The 21,322-nt window shown below is 36.5% G+C and overlaps 1 long non-coding RNA gene across 1 annotated transcript in view; it reads left to right on the top strand.

The window, feature by feature from the left end:
* The window catches only part of LOC141545466 (uncharacterized), a 32,883-nt gene extending 11,867 nt beyond the window's left edge, over positions 1-21,016 (top strand). The window contains exons 3-4 of the long non-coding RNA XR_012483022.1: positions 12,807-12,929; positions 20,876-21,016. This is a non-coding gene — a long non-coding RNA (uncharacterized LOC141545466). The remainder of the gene's footprint in view (positions 1-12,806; positions 12,930-20,875) is intronic.
* The last annotated feature ends 306 nt before the right edge of the window (positions 21,017-21,322 follow it).

Below are 21,322 nucleotides of genomic sequence, written 5' to 3'. Positions count from 1 at the left end.
CCTTTCCCCTCCTTGTGGCCAATCCCAGTTTTTAGTGTGTGTGTGTGTGTTGTTGTTTTTTTCCTGGTATTTTTATACCTTTTTTTTTTTTTTTTTTTTTTTTTGTCAAGCTATTAATTGTGTTTTTTTTTTTTTTTTTGCTGGCTTCTCATTTGTTCCCCAAATTTCCCTCTTCCACCCTTATTTGAATTTTAATTTGTAAAGCTACTTCCAGAAATTCTTATTGGACTTGTGTCTAATCAACTTTTTTTTCCCTTGTAGCTATTTAGACATCATTGTCTTCTGAGTTCGTGACTTGATCTCTTCTATCACTATAGCAGTTTTTTATGGTTAGATTTTGCTCAACCTATTGAGCCATTAAACTTTTTGTTATAGTTGGGCTTCTTCCACAGCATAGAAAGAAAAGGGGGAACTTTTGGGTTTTTTCCTGAGCTGTTTTCAGAACTAGTTTTGGGGGTTTGGAAGTTTTTGGTGCTTCCAAAGCAGTGTGATTTAGGGAGAGATGTGAAACACTGCTTCCTTGTGACTGCAAAAATACTGTTTTCTTGTCTGGTGCATGTCTGGGAGTCCTATCTAGGCTCTTTCTAATAGCTAATGGATCCCTTAAAATCTCTGCAGAGCTCTCAAGGCTGCAGCTTCTACCTTCAAAGCTCCCATCTGGGGTTACTGCAGTGTATGCTCATACTGAATATGACAGACCTTTCCTTCCTATCTCCAGATTGTCTAGGAATGGAATAATGTCTCACCCTGACCTTCTGTTGGCTCTGCTGCTCCAGAATTTGATCTGGATCATTATTTAAAGTTGTTTAGAGGAGTCTGATTGTAGTGCGTCCTCTACTTCTCCATCTTGGATCCATCTCCTAATAAATGCTTTTTGATGTTTGCAGAGAGGCAGATTTTGGAGTGAAAACTGCCTAGCGGATCAGAATTCTACCAAGGTGGACCTGGTTGTCCCAGGACACAGGGAGCTTCCCACTATCGGTGCTCCTCTGGCAAAGGGTAAACGAATATTTGTGTTAAGTGATGTAGCAGGGATTCCTGCTAGTGTGTAGCTTGGGCTAGAGGACCTTTCCCACATACCATGTTTTTACTGTGGCTACTCTGATCAGGGGTGGGTTATGATTCAAATGCCTTGAGTTTTTAACCCATGTCTCAAAAAAGTAGTAATTTTTATAGACAGAGAAATAGCCATGACAACACTCTGTCAACTCCTCAGGGACCTTCTGCCACAGGAAAATCACCATTGTTTTGGGCAGCTTTTTTTAAATCAAGAAGCAGAGGGGGGATTTATTTTGTCCTTTCTGTGCTCATTGTAGCTATTTTATTTGGTTTATTATTTTTCTACTAGATTGAAGTTTCTTTCTTTTTTAAAAAATATTTTCTTTTTAATTTTGTTTCTGTTTTTCCTTTATTTTGAAATAGAAAAAAGGAAAACAAAACAGAAAAAATATAACATTGTCAAGGGTCCAGCAAAATATCAGGGAGGATTCAAAATATATAACTATAAATTGCCAAGGATATGTAATAGTAGAAGAAATTATATTCACGGGTATCTATCTTTTCTTTGCTTCCTTGTAGATTATTCTTTTGTTCTCTGCTGCATACTTTTAAACTTTATTCCTTTTTTTCTCCTTTCTTCCCCTCTCACCTCCCCTAAGCAGGCTTTAGTTATATGTTAAATAGATATATACATACACACATGTACACACTTCCCACCCACCCACTCACACACACATACATATTCATATACATACACATTCACACCCACCCACAGACCCACTCATACATACACACATATCTAGAGCAATATGCATACAAATCTACATATATTCAGACATATATATACACAGGCATCCATCCACATGCAAATGTGCATCCAAAACATCAATATGGCTGATATATAACGTAGATTTCTCTCTTAATTGAATTTTTAGGTTTGACTTATGTTCTTTCTTATCCCTGCTAACTCTTTTGCTATAATTCTGCTTGTCTTGCTATTACTTAACCTCCCCTGTTCATAAATCCCTCCCTTATTTCCTTTATTCATCTTTTGCTTCTGCTTCCGCTTATCCCTCCCCCTTTATTTCTTTAGAGATTTTTGGAGGGTGCTATTCCCTTTATGGTATGTATATAGTGTTGCCTAATTAACACACTTTCTATATGATTAGAGCTCTCCTTCTTCCTTTAATGCCTGTTTCTCTCTATTCTTTCTCTGTCCTCATAACGTAATATAACATGACATAATTACTATTTTTACCTTTTTCTAGGAAGTTTGCTTTTTAGAATCTACTCAACTCTGCCACAAACTTTCTTTTGAGCTACTCAGTTGCTAATGTCAATCTTAAACATATGGTTATATATTTCCATGCAAAAAGCAAATGGTTTGTCCATATTCAAGTTCTTTGAAACTGATTTTTTATATTGCTTCTTATATGTTAAATTTTCTATTGAGTTTGGATTTGGTTGAAAGAAAAAATCTGCAATTTTATGGAATGTTCATTTCTTTTCATTCAATATTATGGATAATTTTGTTGGATATTATATGTTTGATTGCAGGCCCAACTCTTTTGATTGCTGATATATATGATTCTAGAATCTGAGGTCTTTTAATGTGACTGCTGAGAAGTTCTGTACAATTCTAATTGTACCTCTAGCATATTTGAATTGTTTTTTCCTTGTTTCTTGCAGAATTTTCTTTTTAACCTGGGGATTTTGAAATTTGGCAATAATATTCCTATGTGTTTTTCACAAAGGATCTCTTTGAGGCTGTGATTGGTGGAATTTTTTCTGTTTCTACTTTCCCTTCATGTTGTATCACTCCAGGATAGTTTTCTTTTTCTTTTTTCTTTCTTTTTTCTTATTTTTTTTCTTTTTCTTTTTTAAATTTTATAATTACAATTTTTTTGACAGTACATATGCATGAGTAATTTTTTTTTATAACATTATCCCTTGTATTCATTTTTCCAAATTTTCTTCTCCCTCCCTTTATTCCCTCCCCTAGATGACAGGCAATCCCATACATTTTACATGTGTTACAGTATAACCTAGATACAATATATGTGTGTAAATCCAATTTTCTTGTTGCATGTTAAGTATTAGATTCCGAAGGTATAAGTACCCTGGGTAGATCGACAGTAGTGCAAACAGTTTACATTCAGTTCCCAGTGTTCCTTCTCTGGGTGTAGTTGTTTCTGTCCATCATTGATCAACTGGAAGTGAGTTGGATCTTCTTTATGTTGAAGATTTCCACTTCCATCAGAATACATCCTCATACAGTATTGTTGTTGAAGTGTACAGCGATCTTCTGGTTCTGCTCATTTCACTCAGCATCAGTCTCTCCAAAACTTTCTGAATTCATCCTGCTGGTCATTTCTTACAGAGCAATAATATTCCATAACCTTCATATACCATAATTTACCCAACCATTCTCCAATTGATGGACATCCATTCATCTCAGGATAGTTTTCTTAGATTATTTCTTCCATTATTATGTTAAGGTTCTTTTATTGTTTGCAACTTTCAAGTAGTCCAATTATTCTTATTTTTTCTCTATTTGATTTGTTCTCCAAATGTGACATTTTTCTTTGAAGATGTTTCACATTCTGTTCTATTTTTTCATTTTTTATATTCTGTTTTGTTATTTTTTGGTCTCTCATAGCTTCACTAATCTCTATTTTCCCATTTCTAAATTTCAAGGAGTTATTTTCATTTTTGAGATTCTGTATCTCCTTTTCTAATTGATTAACTTTTTTCATAAAATCTTGTTTTTCTTGGATGGTTTTCATTTTTTATTTTTTCTGTGTCTCTCATTTGATTTTTAAATTCTTTTTTAAGTTCTATAAATTCTCTCTGGGCAGAGAGCCACTTAATGTTACTCTTTGAGGATAGAAGAAGCTTTTTTAAACTTCAGTGTCCTTCTTTGAAGATGAACCCTGGTCTTCCCTATTCCCATAGTAAATTTCTATGGTTAATTGTTTCTTATTTGTCTATCCAATTTTAAAAAGTGAGAAGTATTAGTGTAAACATATGTAATTGTGGAGTGGGGGATACTGCCCCTGGCTTCACTTCAGCTCTCCCTTCTGATCTGGAACCCCAAACCAAGAGCTCCCCACTCTTGCAAATGTCTATGGCCAGCAGCATCCCCTCCCCACTCACTGGGAGCTTGTTCCTGTCCTCCCAGGACTGCATCTCTGCAGGACAGCTGGGCCTAGTGTTCCTGATCAGCAGAGGTTCCCTCAGTCTGCATGGATACAGACCCCCAACTCTACATAGTCCAGGAGATGAAAGTCTCTGTGGCTCCTGCTGAGGCTCCAGCCAAACCCAGCTCACCCCAGGGCTCCCCACTTAGTGTTTCAGCAGAGCCAGCCTGAAGGTGTTTGTACTTCACAGGAGCTAATCCTGTGATTAGTCTGGGATCTTTCTTCAGATATTCTTGGGTTTTCCCAGGAGGACCCCGGTTCTGTCCCAACTTTTCTTGTTTTTTCCTCAGTCTGTGTTCACACTGAGGCACAAATTTGTCCTGTTTGTGGGGGAACTTAAAAATATACCCATCTACTTACTCCACCATCTTCCCAGAATTTTCCCCCACCTAGACTAAAGTTTCTTGAAAGTAAGAATTCAACTTTTCTCTAAATATTTACTTAGTAAGTCCCTGTTGAATTAATCCTTGACATGTAATTGCATTAGCAGTGATATAATGTATATAGGGCTAAGATGTAGATTTCTGGTAATACATTTATGTTTGCTCTATTATTGACAATATTTCTGAATCTTTCTGGGTTCCTAGAATCTTAGTGACCTTTGATCATTATAATGGTTTCCATTTACCATGAAAAACCTATAGCTTTTCTTTATCTAATCTAGACAGCATAGAGGATAGATGACTGAACTAAGAGTCAGAAAGATCTGAATTCTAATTCTTCTTCACACATTTACTAGTTGGGTGACTCTGGACCACTGCAAATCTCAAGTTTTCAGACCAGTGAAATGGGGAAAATTCTAGCATCTACTTTACAGGTTTCTTTTTGGATCAAATGAGATTACAAATGTAAAAAACTTTGTAAATCTAAGTGTTTCAGAAATGTTAGCTATTATATGATCACAGTTCACCTTAGTCCCTTTAATAATAATACATATCTGAAATTTCAGTGGAAGGGTGATCTCAGGAGTATGCTGTGTACAACTCAAATTCTCAAGAGCCAATTGTTAAATTTTCAGCAGTTTTTGATTTACACCTTGGAAACCAGCATACACTATAAATCAAAGTTTGATATATTGTTTTCTTGGTCATTTAGATTTAAAAAAGGGAGGAGAAAATGTTAATGTAGATTAAACTGAAAGGGCATGCTATTCACTGCGCTCCTCCCCTTGTCAGCACACCTGTGGATTTCATTAACATTAGAACTGCTTCCACTAGTGAAGATTTCAGTCCATTTATGCTTTTCTATGCTGGGCAGGTCTTATTCATACCCTCTCCCAAATTTTCTCATCATGTTTTAGAGTAAGGAATTGAGTCTTTGTCTAAATCTTTTATCACTGTGTGCTTACTAGTGGAGCATAAAACTTGTCTATCAGTTATTCTTTGCTCACTTTTTTTCTGTTTGCACAGCTCTGATGACATATTACATCTTTTCTGTGATTTCTCCCATGCACGTCCTTGTTGGTAATTTGTTTCAGCCAACTCCTACTCATCAAGTATCTCATCACCCTTTAAGTGACCTTCAAATTTGAATATAAGAAGGTGAGCTAATGTGTGCCAGGAGTTTTGCAAACTTACAAAACTCTATCCAGATATTAGCTATTATAATTAATACTTCCTGTTTATAAGATGATCTGTAAAGTACTTTTATCCCAATAGTATGTAGGGCTCCTAGACTGCCTGAAGTCTCATAGTGGAAGGATATCATGGTGTCTTGGAGTCAGAAGCTCTGGTTTAGAATCATTCTAATTCATTATATTCCCTTGGAGAAAACTGCTTCACCTTTTTAGATGTCTCCACCTAAAAATTTAAAAAGTTGGACTAAAGGCTTTATTTTATTTACCATTTCTGAATCAAAAGTCCAGCTCTGCTTTTGTCATGCATCTCACAAGCACTCCTTTATCATTTTCTTCTCACAAACTTTAAATTTTTATGGTACTGTTTTTTCCCCCAGAAATGAAAAGCCTAATGGAGTCAAAATACAGATTCTGTTTGGTGCACAGCTGTGCTATTAATTTTGGCATTTCTACTCTATTCCTGAATCACTTAACACCCTAGCACAGCATGATGTTTTGAGTAACCATAATGAAATTCACATAAAGAAAACAATTTAAATATCAGCCTAATTCATATAGATTAATTTAGTTCAAGAATAATGTACTTCTTTTTCATTCATAGTGCTTAGTGAATTATTTTCAGTAGACCCAGAGCAACAAGGAAATTCTTCTATCTCTCCTGAACTCTTAAATAGATTTTATTCAAGATTATGGATTTTTTATGTGAAAATTTTTATATATACATATATATACTTCCAATTACATGAAAAACAATTTTAACATCTGTTTTTAAAATTTTTGAGTTCCAAGTTCTCTCTCTTCTTTTCCTTCCTCTTTGAGAAGGCAAACAATTTGCTCTAGATTATTCATGTGCAGTCATGCAAAACGTACATGTTACGAAAAAAAAAACATAGATCAAGGAAAAAAACCAAACTCAAGAAAAACAAAAAAATAAAAAAATTATGCTCCCATTTGCATCCAAGCTCCATCAATTCTTTTTTTTTTTCTGAAAGTCCTTTGAAATTTTCTTGGATCATTGTTTTGTTCAGAATAACTAAGTCAGTCACAGTTGATCATCATATAATATTGCTTTTACTTGTCCACTGTTATCCTGGTTCTGCCCATTTGACTTTGCATTAGTTCATGTAAATCTTTCCAGGTTTTTCTGAAACCACCCTCATCTGATGGAACAATAGTATTCCATCATAATCATATATCACAACTTGTTCAGCCATTTCGTGGAATTTTAAAACACATATTTCTGTTTTTAAATGGTAAATTTTATATTAATTCCTTTGCGTTTATGCCAGAATCTTTTCATTTAGTATAGTGTCTGTCACAGAGTAGGTGCTTCATAAATGTTTATTAACTCTGCTGAACTCTCCCTTGTAACAGATGACAGAATAAAACTAACATGATCATCATATCTGGCAGCATATACCATGCTCCATATATGTAGTCACCTACTTCTCTTTTGAGGAGAAAGTATATTTCATCTTTTGTTCTCTAGGACTATATGGTCATAATTATTTAAAATTCTGGCTACCTGAGGGACCTTGAATTCTTAGTAGGATATTGATGGAGGAGATGTAGAGGAAATTATCTGATTAGTTTGCCAGTTATCAACTTTGCAAGGTGTCAATATATTAAAAAAATTAATAGGAAATGAGTCATTGAATAAAATGGATTAAATATCAGAGTAGATGCTTTTGGCTGTAATTGCTAAAATGATAGTGAATTTTGAAAAATGTGATGAAAACTACAGGTGGTAGTAGTTTTTAACTTATTTTGGCAAATATCTGCAGAACAACTAATGAAGACCTGAGAGGTCATCCTATGTCAAATACTGATGGGGGATACAAAGGAATTATATATCACATTCCTCATCCTTCTGGATTTTAGAATCATTGGGAAAATTAACACTTGTGAAGTACTACAGTGGTCTGAATTTTTTTGTAACAGCTTTCCCATGATTCCACTGTTATAGCGGACTTTTGTTGAGGTTACTTTCCTAGCAAAACAGATCAGTACCTGTTCTAGATGTTATAGTTTTAGAAAGTTGTCTGTGTTTTTGAAAAGCTAAATGAGTAACTCAGAGCCACACAGCCAGAGTGTGTAAGACTCTTCTTTTTCTAGATTTCTCTGTTCATTATAATAACTACTTTTAGTCTATATACATCAGGTTCTTTTTTCTACCTCTCTATTCCTCACTCCCTTCCTCTTAAAATCTGGTTTGGATAAATTCTGAATGTGACCTGTAATTCTAACTATTATTTAGTGTGTGTGTGTGTGTGTGTGTGTGTGTGTGTGTGTGTGTGTGTGTGTATACACATACATATTCTTTTAAATCAGATCTTCTTTTAGTGGTACAGTCTATATTTAGTAATGGCTTCTATTTGGACAAGGAAGAACATAGCATAGAGATATGGAAGAAACACTTGTGGTAATCTTGTCCAAGTTCCCAATTTTAAAGTTGAACAAACTGGGACTCAAAGGGGTTAAATGAGCTCCAAGTTTTCAAAGAGAGCATGTAACAGCATTAGGATTTGAATCTAGGTTCTTTCACTTCAAATCCAATGCTCTTTCCACTGCACTATATCGTCAAATATTTGAATGTATGGTATAGATAATTAACGGTTATAGGGAATGAGAATTCTTAGAATTTTAAAATGTTAAATTAGAAGGGACTTTGGTACATGTTATGGAAGGAAAATATCTTAGAACTCAAAACTTTAGACCTACAAGGACCTTAGGGCAAAAATATAGCATATTAGAAGCTAATGGGAAGTTGAGGACTCATTTAACATTAGAGATTCAGAGCTAGAAATGTCCTTTTTATCTCAAAACCTCATTTTACAAGCAGAGAAATTCAGGGTAAGTGATTTGTCCATCATAGAGAAGAAGAACAAAGATTGAGTTTTGAACCCAGACCTTTCAACTCCAAATGGAAGGCTTTAATCCATTGTTCAACTTATCTCCTTTTTCTAGCCCAAAACTCTTGGGACCCCAAAAGCTTGAGTGACTTTCCTAAAGTTGTAAATATAGTTAGTGATAGAATAAAGCTAGACCAGACTAGACTAAATCTAGACAAAATATCAAGCTTCCTGACTCTCAGTACATAACATTAACATCTTTGTCACTTTATCACCTTATCATCACTATGATCACCATCATTAACAACATTATTATCATCATCATGATCAACATCAGAGTAATCATCAGCATCATTGTAACCATGATCTTCTTCTCAAGCATCATTATCATTATTCTCACTATCATCATCATCATCATCTTCATTATCACCATTTCCATTATCACTAAACCACTGCCACTGCCACCACCACCATCTGTATAGTGCTTTATGGTATGCAAAGGATTTTATATCTCTGATCTCATTGAGTCTTTACAGGAATCTGGTGAGATAGGTGATGTCATGATCACCCATTTGTAAATGAGGAAACTGAGGCTGAGAGAAATTAAGTGACTTATCCAGAGTTACAGAGCTATTTATTAACTTTGTGAGGCTGTATTTTAACTCAGGTTTTCCTGATTTCCAATTCCAGCAGCATAAATCATCTAGTTCCCACTTTAAAAATATTAAGAAAGTATTTCAAATAAAAATTGCCAACTGTGATAGCCTACATAGCAATTGTAAATCTATTTAATTTTGATTATTTTCAGAGTTCCCATAAAGTGGCACAGTTAATTGAGTACTTGGTCCCAGGGAAGGAAGAACTAAGTTCAAATCCTCTTTCAGACATGTATTAGTTGTGTGAACTTGAGCAAGTTATTTAATTTCTCTCAGCCTCAGTTTCCTCATAAGCAAAATGGTAATAATAATGCATTTTCACAGAGTTGTTTTGAGGATTAAATGAGATATTTATAAAGTGTCTGGCAGATAGTAGATGCTTTATAAAATCTAGCTGTTATTATTGTGGAAATAGGGAAGATTTATGATATAGCAATAGAGAGATGTGGCAAAGTTACAGTGAGGGACACTTGCCATGTCCATTATTTTTTGCATTGGTCTAAGAACCATACACTTTGTAGAACACCATTAGAAACCATGAAAAAACTTCTCTCTAAGAAAAATCTTTAGATCACCCAAATGAGATAAGAATGAGACTTGATCAGGCCACAGGGTCAACCCATTGAGATATGTTTAAGCTACTTTTGGACCATTATGCCTGAGAGGTTAATTAATACTGCATCAATACTAATCATTACTGAATTGTTCATATTAATTTTTACATAAAGTTTCAGGTAATAAAAATAATTACTATGTCAATGATTGTCTTAAAATTCAGAGTACTCTCAAACAGAAACATCCTTAAAGACATAGGCTAAAATTAGACAATCCATTTGGCTCTCTCAGTTTGTTTCATCAGGTCCACTGGTGTCAGCCAAGCTTTTCTATTTAGGAATGGAATATCCCAGAAAAGGAACATTTACTAGTCAAGAGAGAAGGCTATTTTGGTAGAGTGTTTTGAAATTATAAGGTTCTGTGCAGATGTGAACTATTACAAAATACAGGTACAACATTAAATGGGGGAAGTAGGAGACAGTTTGCTTCAGATCCGAGTAGAGAAGAATGCTCTAATTCTTCTCTAACCTAAGAATTCTTCCCTAACCTAAGAATGCTCAATTCAGAATCTTAGGGAGTCAACTGTTCATTGAGCACAGCCCATCACTCTGGAGCTCTGGCTTTTTTGGGTCACCTTCATCCCTGTCTTCTGCTTATTTGGTGAATGGCCATAGATTAAGTCTTCTTGATTCAATCTTTCCTGGAAAAGCATGAACTCCAGCACTTAGTTTATTGGCTCCGTGAGTTAGTAGTAAAAATGTGCCAGGAAATGGGTATCTTAAGAGGGTTCCTTACATCTCTGATTTGAGGAGAGGATCATGGTATCCTAGATCTAGAGTGGGAAGATACCATCTGATCCAGCCCCATCATTGTACTGATGAAGACACTGAGACAGAAAGAGGCTCCCTGACTTCCTCAAATCATCCATTATTGGTATCTGAAGCCAGATTTGGACCTGGGTCAGTTGGGTACTCTTTTTTTTCTGTATAGAGATCATTTAGTCTTAAAAATTCCTTTTTTAATAGATGAGAAAATGGGAGCCAGGAAAAGCAAAGAATATTTTCCCAAAGGTTATACAGAAGGCAAATAGAGAAGTTGGATTTAAATTTTTTCCACTGTACTGCTCTGATGCTTGATTCACAAACCACTTGCACCTGTAGCAAATGAAATTATAAAATGGTAGATGAGGAATAGTTCATAAAAATCACAGGATTTTAAAATCAGAAAACCTTAGCAGCCATCTAGTCTGATCCAAGGAAATCCCTGCTCTAACACAAGTGGCCATCCAGTGTCCATTTGAATAGTGCAGAGGAGGGGAACCTTCTACCTCCTGCGGCAGCTGACTTGACTTATAAAGCTCCAACTGTTTGGAAGCTTTCCTGGAATCAAGCCTAAATGTGTCTCTTTAGACTTTCCTTGGATTATTCCTGATTATGCCCTTTGGGGCCAAACAGACTACATCAAACCACTCTTCCCCCATTAAACCACCAGTGTTCTTAATGAATCTTTTTCAGCCTAAATAGTCCCAATGCCTTCAACTGTGTCTCATGTGACATGGACCCAAGACCTTTTAATATCCTGCTTGTGCTTCTGGTTACTCTCTTGAAAAATTAAATGGTTTACCCAAGGACAGAATATGTCATCTCAGTTCTCCAAATCTGGCTCTCTATCCCACGATGCCCTTTTATAAATGTCTGGCAAGTGGCTGGCACTTAAAATGCTTGTAGCATGAATAAATGAATGACTTTATACACAATTAGCTATCTTTCCTATGTTTAGCTCATCTCTCTCTCTCTCTCTATAGACTGTAAGATCCAGGAAGGCAAGGCTATGTCTTCGACTTATTTGCATTTCTTAGTATCCAGTCCCGTGCTGCTCCCATAGTATATACTTGGTAATAATGTCTGAATTTGATGGAGCCTGAGATGGTGTGAACTGAAGTACTTATCAAACATGATAACATTGAAAAGCCTAAAAGACCAAAAATTCTGAATTCTAAGTCCAATTACATTATTTCATTGCTGTGGTGACCTCAACAAAAACACAAATCTCTTTGACCTCTCTTGCTTTCCCTCTAAGATGGGGATAACAACGCTAAACCCAGCTACCTCACAGGTTTCAGATACTATATAGATGTCAAAGATAAATGAGCATGAAGGTATTTTGAAAAGCACGAGGCTCTCTAAAATGTTTAATATGTAAATGAGAAGTACTAGCTAATACTTGGGGGATGCTCTAAGGCTTAATTCGGCATTTGGGAAGATGGGGACCTTGATTTTTAGGCTGCAGTGACATGGAAGAGTCTTTTGCACTCTCCCTAGTTATACCTCATCGGTGCTATTATTTTTAGTTCTCAATTTCACATGTCTTGATTGGCTGGAAGATGTCCAGAGAAGGGTTAATAGAACTGGGAAAGTGCTCTGAATATAACTATGAATATCATGATAGATCATCTTTATACAGTGCTTCCAAGCTTGCATGTGCTTTATCAGAATGATTTCATTTCATCCTGTATGATATCCCATGAGATATGTACTTTTATTATTCCATTTTATAGATGAGGAAAGTGGGAAAGGCTGTCCAACTAGTACATATATGTGGCTGGATTTGAACTCGATTCATCTCTTTCTGATTTCTAGTCCGCCTGTCTCTTCCTACTGTGCTTCTAAGAATCAATTCATGGATCTAGGAATATTTATCTAGGAGAAGAGAAGACAAGGAACAGGGAGGAATATTATTGCTATTCTCAAATCTCTGAAGAGTTCTCACCATAAAAAAAGGTTAACTGGGTTCTGTTTGACCATGATGGACAAAATAAGGAACAATTGCTGGACTTTTTTTTTTTTAATAATAGCTCTTAATTTTTGAAATACATGCAAAGATAGTTTCCCACATTTGCCTTCAACATTCCAAATCTTGCAAAACCGTGTATTCCAATTGTTTTATCTCTCTTTCCTATCTACTATAGGTTAAACATGACAGCCATCGAACATATCTAATTGAAGGTCTCTACTGTAATGGATGCCTTCAGATGCCCCAGGATTGATTACTCACATTTTGTAGATAGACTTTTTCTAGAGAGGTTACTTTGGTAAGTATCAAATCCTATTGCTATTGTGGTTGGATATAATTCATTATGGCTCACTTTATCCCAGGTCTCTGATGAAGAGGATTACAGTAAAGTTTGAATGTATTTTCTGGGATGAAAAACTGAATTTGCTACCTTGTGTTTTCATGGCCTAGAAAAAGTTTTCAAGAATAACCAGGCCAACTTCAGGGTAGGTTCTGTGGAAAACATTCGGAAAGTTTCATGCTCATGAGCATAAATAATGGCAATTTATCATACTTAAATTGTGATGAAATCATTGTTTGCAAGAAGCAAAAGCCTCCAGAGGAAAGTTTAATGTTCCCAGTTCATGTGGGGTTGCTAATTCCATAAACTCAGAAGAATGAGGAGAGAGAAAACAGTTTTGGAAAGAAAATTTGGTAGCTGTCTGTGAGAAAATATAAGTTTTAGAAGTTTATCAACATGTTTTATTTAATAACAAATGTTTCAGCTGAGTAGATAGGTTACTGACATTTCAGACAGATTGTCTCTAATCTCACTACTTTAGAAAAATTCTCTTGAAGACAGAAAGAAGGGAGGTTTGCATTGTGCCTGATCTCTTTATCCTTATTCGACTTAATCTCCTTGATCACTATGTAGCATTCCACACCACTCCCATGGGTAGAATCAAGATGACTTTATGATTTATCGTACATGAGAAATACAGACGAAGCAGCCAAAGAAAACTGAGTTTGGGGCTTAGGTGACTAATCAGTCAACAAACATTTATGATCATTTACTGTATTCCAGGAATGGGGATAAGACATACAAAGACTGAAATAGTCCCTGCTTTCAAGTGGCCAATTGATGAATGCAATACAACAGACATAGCTATGGCTCCTCGGAAGCAGAGAGTGGAGGGAGGGAGGAAGGAGAGGATGAGTTGAATGTAGTGAGCTTGTGAAGAATTGCTGGTATATACAGGTAGAGATGACTTGCAGGTAGCTAGAAATGGGGGAATGATGATGGGAATCATCCATGATGAGTTAAAAGTTAAAGCCCAGCAAGCAAATGATAGAAAAAGGGTCAAAGATGGAGCCTTTGATTAGAAGGAAGAAAGGAAAAGTGGCCAAAGTAGAAGAATGGAGTATAAGAATTACAAAATCACAGAATTTGAGAATTGGAAGGGAATGCAATAACCATCCAGTCCAACTTATATATGGAGGAATCCCCACTATAACGTAGCTGAAAATTGGTCAGCCAGGCTCTTTTCGAAGACCTCCAAAGGATGAATGATTTAAAACCAAGACATTCTGCTCTTGGACATCTCTAGTTGTTAGGAAGATTCTCCTGGCTTAAAACCTGAATTTTCCTTTTTATGAATTTCATTTATTTTTCCTGGTTTTGCCCTGTGGAACTGATTAGAACAAGACAAATCTCCCTTTACTGGACAATCCTCCAAATACTTGCATTTTATTCATGCTAAAGATGTCAAATTCTTTCACCTGATTCTTATATGTCATGAACTTAAGACCCTTCCCTGCTTGCTCCAACCAGTTCTGAATTCTTCTCATTGTATTATCATCTACTAGCATGCACTCCTCACAAGAACAGTATGAGATACTTTCTCAAAAGTTTTGCAAAAATTTAGGTAAAATATATTCACATGCTTTCTCCACCATGGGTTATTTCGTTCATCTTTTCAAAAAAGGAAAGGCGGTTAGTCTAGCATAATTTGTTCTTCTTTATTATTATTATTATTAATTGACAGAACATATGTATGGGTAATTTTTCAACATTGGCCCTTGCAAAAACTTCTGTTCCAACTTTTCCCCTCCTTCCCTCCACCCCCTCCCTTACATGGCAGGCAGTCCCACACATATTAAACATGTTAAAGTATATGTTAAATGCAATATATGTATACATATTTATACAATTATCTTGCTGCATAAGAAAAATCGAATTTAGAAATAAGGTAAAATAATCTGGGAAGAAAAACTAAATTACAAGCAAACAATAACAGAAAGAGTTCAAATACTATGTTGTAGTGTGGACTCTGAGCCTAGACTCTGCACTCTTTTACAGTGCTTCTAAAGAGGCTTGGGCCTCCTATCTGTATAAGCATATGGGAGTGGTAGACTCCCTGTACTGAGAAGCCTATTTGGGAGTGAAGGGGCAGCAAATGACCTAAAGAGAGAGGAAGAGATGGCCTTCAAAGGCTTCCCCTGCCGCCTTTCTCACCTGCTGATGGGAATGAAGGTTAGTCTATCTTAAAAGAGATGCCAGAAAAAGAATTTCTAAGTTTTAAAGACAGAGTTCTTGCTCTACAGCCATTGGAAAATGGCTACCCAAATAAATGACGGGCCAACCTTGGGCTTTTGCCAGTCTCCCAGATTTGGGTCCTCAGCATCTTGAAATGATGCTGGTGGCTTTCCTCTCCAATTCTTCCCTGCTGCCATCTTCCAGCTCCATTGTGCTGCAATCATAGATTTATAGTTGAAAAGAACTATGGAGACTCATTAGTGTAGATTCTTTCACTTCATTTTATATAGAGAGGCTCAGTGACTTGTGTAAAGTTATACATGAACCTGGATTTGAACTCTTGTTTTCTGGCTGTCCTGGTACACTTTCCCCAGGTTAGGAAACCTAACCTTCAAGGGAAGGAGGACTTGCAGATCTCATTAGCAATGCCGTGAATGTTCTATCACACATCAAATCACAATTCTGTGCTGTTTGTTAAAATTTCTTTCTTTCTTTCTTTCTTTCTTTCTTTCTTTCTTTCTTTCTTTCTTTCTTTCTTTCTTTCTTTCTTTCTTTTCTTTCTTTCTTTCTTCTTTTCTTTTCTTTCTTTCTTTCTTTCTTTCTTCTTTCTTCTTCCTTTCCTTCCTTCCTTCTTCCTTCCTCTTCCTTCCTTCCTTCCTTCCTTCTTCCTTCCTTCCTTCCTTCCTTCCTTCCTTCCTTCCTTCCTTCCTTCCTTCTTCCTTCCTTCCTCCTTCCTTCCTTTCTTCCTTCTTTTCTTCTTTCTTTCTTTTTCTCTTCTTTCTTTCTTTCTTTCTTTCTTTCTTTCTTTCTTTCTTTCTTTCTTTCTTTCTTTCTTTCTTTCTTTCTTTCTTTCTTTCTTTCTTTCTTTCTTCTTTCTTTCTCTTTCTTTCTTTCTTTCTTTCTTTCTTCTTTCTTTCTCTTTCTTTCTTTCTTTCTTTCTTCTCTCTCTCTCTCTCTTCTCTCTCTCTCTCTTCTCTTCTCTCTCTCTCTCTCTCATCTCTTCTCTCTCTCTCTTTCTCTCTCTCTCTCTCTTTCTTTCTCTCCTTCTTCTCTTTCTCTCTCTCTTTCTCTTCTCTCTCTTTCTCTCTCTCTTTCTCTCTCTTCTTTCTCTCTCTCTCTTCTCTCTCTCTTTCTCTCTCTCTTTCTCTCTCTCTCTTTCTCTCTCTCTTTCTCTTCTCTCTTTCTCTCTCTCTTTCTCTCTCTCTTTCCTCTCTCTCTTTCTCTCTCTCTTTCTCTCTCTCTTTCTCTCTCTCTTTCTCTCTTCTCTTTCTTTCTTTCTTTCTTTCTTCTTCTTTCTTTCTTTCTTTCTTTCTTTCTTTCTTTCTTTCTTTCTTCTTTCTTTTCTTTCTTTCTTTCTTTCTTCTTTCTTTCTTTCTTTCTTTCTTTCTTTCTTTCTTTCTTTCTTTCTTTCTTTCTTTCTTTCCTTTCTTTCTTTCTTTCTTTCTTTCTTTCTTTCTTTCTTTCTTTCTTTCTCCATTTTGTTGGTGATCCACCCATCCTGTTTGAGAATCCACATCAAGTTAATTTCAATGAACATGATCTCCATTGTTCTTAGTGCTGGGATAGAATAGAGACCAGATATATTTTCATTGTCTACACTTGAAGATTCTGTGGAATCTTGGATGTGCTTAGGCTATTAGTCTGGCAGCCGGATCTTTGGACTGTGGGAAGTGTAGGCTGTTCTGAGCCCTTGTTGAAGAATCATTTCAAAGTGAAAAGCTCAGAACTTCTCAATGCACATTTCAAAGCTGCTGAAAATTTGTTACAGTTATTTAGAGCCAAGTCCAAATGACACAGAGAGTCCAGAAATGGCTTAGCACTTTAGCAGAAGAATCTCTGAACAGTTGATGGAGATCTCTTGGTAGATCTCTCCCTTCCTAGATGTCCAAGCCTTTGGTTCTACTGCATCCTTTTCTCTATCATGTTACTAGCCCTTTCTGACACCCTTCAAAGGAAGCAAGTGGCCTCCGTGCACATTTGCCAGACACGTAGCTTCTGCTGAACCTGAAAACACAAATTCCTCACAGACCGTTCCCTGTGGTGCTCACTCTGAGCAGCTCTAATAAAGAGCTCCTTAGGGTGAGCATACACAGCATGGCTGTTTCCGGTGTCTTCAGGGAATCGTTAGCCACAGTCTGGACACAGACACACGTGGCAGGAGGAAATAGCCAGGGATTCTAAGCCGTGGTAGCCCGGGAGGAAAAAAAATAACAACAAACCAAAAATCTTTCTTGTCCTCAAAAATCTGATTTCTTCCTTTTCAAATCATGACACAGCTCAAATTTAATAAGGATTTATTAGCATTTACTATGTGCCAGACACTGTGCTATTGTGCTGAAGACAGAGAGATGAAAAAAAATCTGCTCTTATTGATGTTAATAATAATTTGGGGAAACAATATGTTCATAGTTAAATAAATAGAAAATATCTACAAAGTAATATCTGTGGTAGAGGTAAGGAGAGCACTAGGAGCTGTGTGTGTGTGTGTGGGGTCCACAATAGATTTCCTGCAGGAGATGGAACTTGGGCATGCAAAGAACCTGGGGATCTGATGAGGTAGAAGTGAGAAGGGAGTATGTTTCATGCGCTCTGTCAGTCTGTGCAAAGGTATGGGGACAGGAGATGGGATGTCACAGAGAACAGAAAGACAATTAGGGCAGAACATACATTCTATGAGGAGAGAGAGAGAGAGAGAGAGAGAGAGAGAGAGAGAGAGAGAGAGAGAGAGAGAGAGAGAGAGAAAAGAAAAGAAAAGAAAAGAAAAGAAAAAGAAAAGAAAAGAAAAGAAAAGAAAAGAAAAGAAAAGAAAAGAAAAAAGAAAAGAAAAGAAAAGAAAAGAAAAGAAAAGAAAAGAAAAGAAAAGAAAAGAAAAGAAAAGAAAAGAAAAGAAAAGAAAAGAAAGAGAAAGAGAAAGAAACATGAACTAGTCTGGATGCCATTCGTTTCAGGAGCTCCAAATGGGGAAGCTCCCATCTCAGTGCAGGTTGGTACTTTGTCTGCAGCTTAGATTGTCAGAGTGACAAGTTGGCTGCCATACTGCTTCTTCTACCATGAGGACTATTCTGAAACAAGCCAGCAAAGCCTCCTTCAGCTCTGCTAGTTGAACAAAGCCCCCCAACAAACGATTCTTCCATCAGGCTCTCTGGAATAAATGTTCTTAGTTTTTTAACCTTTAATGACCAGGGGACAGTTTTTCTATTTGTGTTGACACTCTCCACAATTTTACAGGTTTCTCAATGAGGAAGGGCTGATATTGAGGAAATAGCTTTCCTTCCCTCCCTCTCAGGAAGTGCTCTGTTAACATAGTTTCCTTGCCAGTTATCCCTCTGGTAATCTCCAAAGCTTTGGACAAATGGAGCATAGTCCATCCTTACAGAAAAAAACAGTCACTCCCATTCATGTAGAACTTTGAAGTCTACAAAAGGTTTCCTTACAATACCTCGGTAGGGAGGCAGTTCAATGATGATAATAACATATGATAATGCCATATTTTTATAACATTTTAAGGCTTACAACATGCTACAGAAATGTGACATTATTATTATCTCCATTTTTCTGATGATGAAACTGAGATTGTCATTTGCCCAATAAGTGGCAGAGCCAGAATTTCAACTTAATTCTTTTCTGACTCAGGTGTGAGTGTCCTTTTCATCATGTTATACTTACTGTTGCCTTTTAGAAAAGTTATGGAATCCAAAATAACAGAATATTTAGAAATGGAAGGCACTTCAATGACTAACCGAATCCCACAGGAAAATGGAGTCTATTATGACATATCTCACAGGAGCTCATCCAACCTCTGCTTGAAAATTGCCAATAAAAGAGATTCTGAAGGTGTGCAGTTCCACCTTTGGACAGCACTAATTGTTAGGAAGGTTTTTTCTCAGTCATCAAAATTAAATTTGTCCATCACTACTCTTTCCAAGCTTTGTGCTTGGTTCTTCTCTCTGGATCCAAATAACATAAAATGAACCCATTTACACACAATAACCAATCGAATACTCAAAGATAGCTCTCATGGCTCCGAAGCCTAAGTCTTCTCATCACCAAATTAAACCCCAGTCATTCCTTTGGCTAACCTGTGCATGGCCAGGACTCAGTCTCTTTACCAATTTCAGTGCCCTTCTGTGAGATTTTTCCCAGCTTCACAGTGTTCTTAAACTGTGGCCCTCCAGATATGGTGTGACCAGGATAGAGCCCAGAGGAATAATGATCTCCTTATTCTTGGAACCTATGCCTGTCTTAATGAGACCAAAATGTTATTTGCTATTCTAGCTATGTCTCCCAGCTCCTTTACTTGTAGGGTTGATTTTTTGAACCCAAATATATGAATTTCATTTTACTAGAGTCATCCCAATTTTCTAGTATGTCAAGACACTTAGTATGCTCCTTTTCAACCTAATGATATCTTCTGTTAGGAGAGTTTGAGAGCCAAATGATAAATTCATAAGAAGGCCAAATGGCTCTTAGGGGTTATTTTGAATAATCCATGATCTGATAGTTGAATCACCTCTTAATCACCCCCAATAAAACCTGGCTTGAATACCTCCTGGCAGGTAGGTAGTGGATAGAGCACTGGGTTGGAGTCTTTCATCTTTCTAAATTCAAATCTGACCTCATATACTTACTAGTTGAGTAAACCTGGGCAAGTCATTTAACTGTATTCACCTCAGTTTTCACTTCTAAAATGAGCTAGAAAAGGAAATAGTCCACTACTCCATTATCTTTGACAAGAAAACCCTAACTGGGGTCATGAAGACTGAAGAGTGACTGAACAACAACAACAAACGAATACCCCTCCAGTTGTGGGAAACAATAACTAAAGAGTTAATATCTAATGAGGCATCCATTCTTTTTTGGAAAAGAGCCACCATTTGTGTTCCTATAACTCCCCCATTTTGATCTAATTCTGCCCTTTGCATTAACAAAAATAATTTTCTTTAGTATAATAACCCTTAAAAAATTTGAAAACAGAGGAATAGTAAATAATGACACAGCCAAACATTATGAGAGAGGCAATAGAATGGAATTCATAAATAAGGTGGAACCATTTTTGACCTCATCCAAAATATAGCCAAAAGACTTATTATTATCTGAGAGGTATCCCATAACACAGACACTGAGGTCCTTGATTTGGGAGACATAGGTACAAATGATTGACAAAACCCAGTTTCTCTTTGGAACCTCCCCGACATTGTGATCCATGGACTTCTGCCCTTATAAATAAGTCAGAAGAAGTTCTTATATGCTCCAGACTATTTGCTAATATTAAGGTATACTCATTTTCCTGTTGCATGAAAATACAGTCCCTGACAAAATTTTAAAATCCCTCAAGATGTGTCCTATTTCGTTGAGTCTGCAGAGCTAACTACATTTAAGAGACATTTTTCCTGCAATGGTAGTTACATGCCAGAAAGCATGTTAGGGAGGGATGTGGTTTAGAGGTACCCAGAAAGACTTCTCTTGGGGATTTTCTTCTATTGCTACAATATTTCTAGTATTTTATTTGTAGGGATTCAAATACCAGATGTAAGATTCAGCCAAAAACCTGATTATCTTGTACATACAATCCAGATTAGTGGTGGTTATGGGCAGATTAATGTAATATCCATTATCTTGTGCCTACCTCAGGCCTTTATTATCTCTCTTTGAAAGTGATATAATAGCCATGAATTAAGACAAAAATCACTGTTTCTTATCCAAGTAATATATTCTTCCTTTTATGCCAGGCTGCATCCTGACATGGAAGATGCATTTCTACTCCTCAGAAGATTTGAACTGTTACATAACTCCAGGACAGATTCTATTCTGAACTGTTAATGGGATTTTCCCAGTCTGACTTCCTAAAAGAGGAGACCATCAAGATATCTACTGGTGAGGGGGAAAATAGATTTCTAGCTTTGGAAGATCTGTCATAAATTTAATAGACTCAGAGTCCAGGTTGGAGGTTCCCTCAGGAGTTATCTAGGTCAGCTCTCCCTTCTTCAAGCCTACCAGTTGGAAAAGTCATACTTGTTAAAATGAAGCTGAGGCCAAATATCAAGGTCCAGAGCTATACTTGGCCAGAACAGGCTTGAGACAAATGCTCAATGTTGGTCTTTTGTGACCTTTCTACCCCTCTTTTTGCATGTGTCTTCCACAAGATTTCCACATGCTCCCTTGTAATGTTCTTTTCT

Source organism: Sminthopsis crassicaudata, chromosome 6, assembly GCF_048593235.1.
Source record: "Sminthopsis crassicaudata isolate SCR6 chromosome 6, ASM4859323v1, whole genome shotgun sequence".
Lineage (NCBI taxonomy): Eukaryota > Metazoa > Chordata > Mammalia > Dasyuromorphia > Dasyuridae > Sminthopsis > Sminthopsis crassicaudata.
The sequence above is the reverse complement of the archived record's forward strand: the minus strand, read 5'-3'. Positions and strand labels throughout refer to the sequence as shown.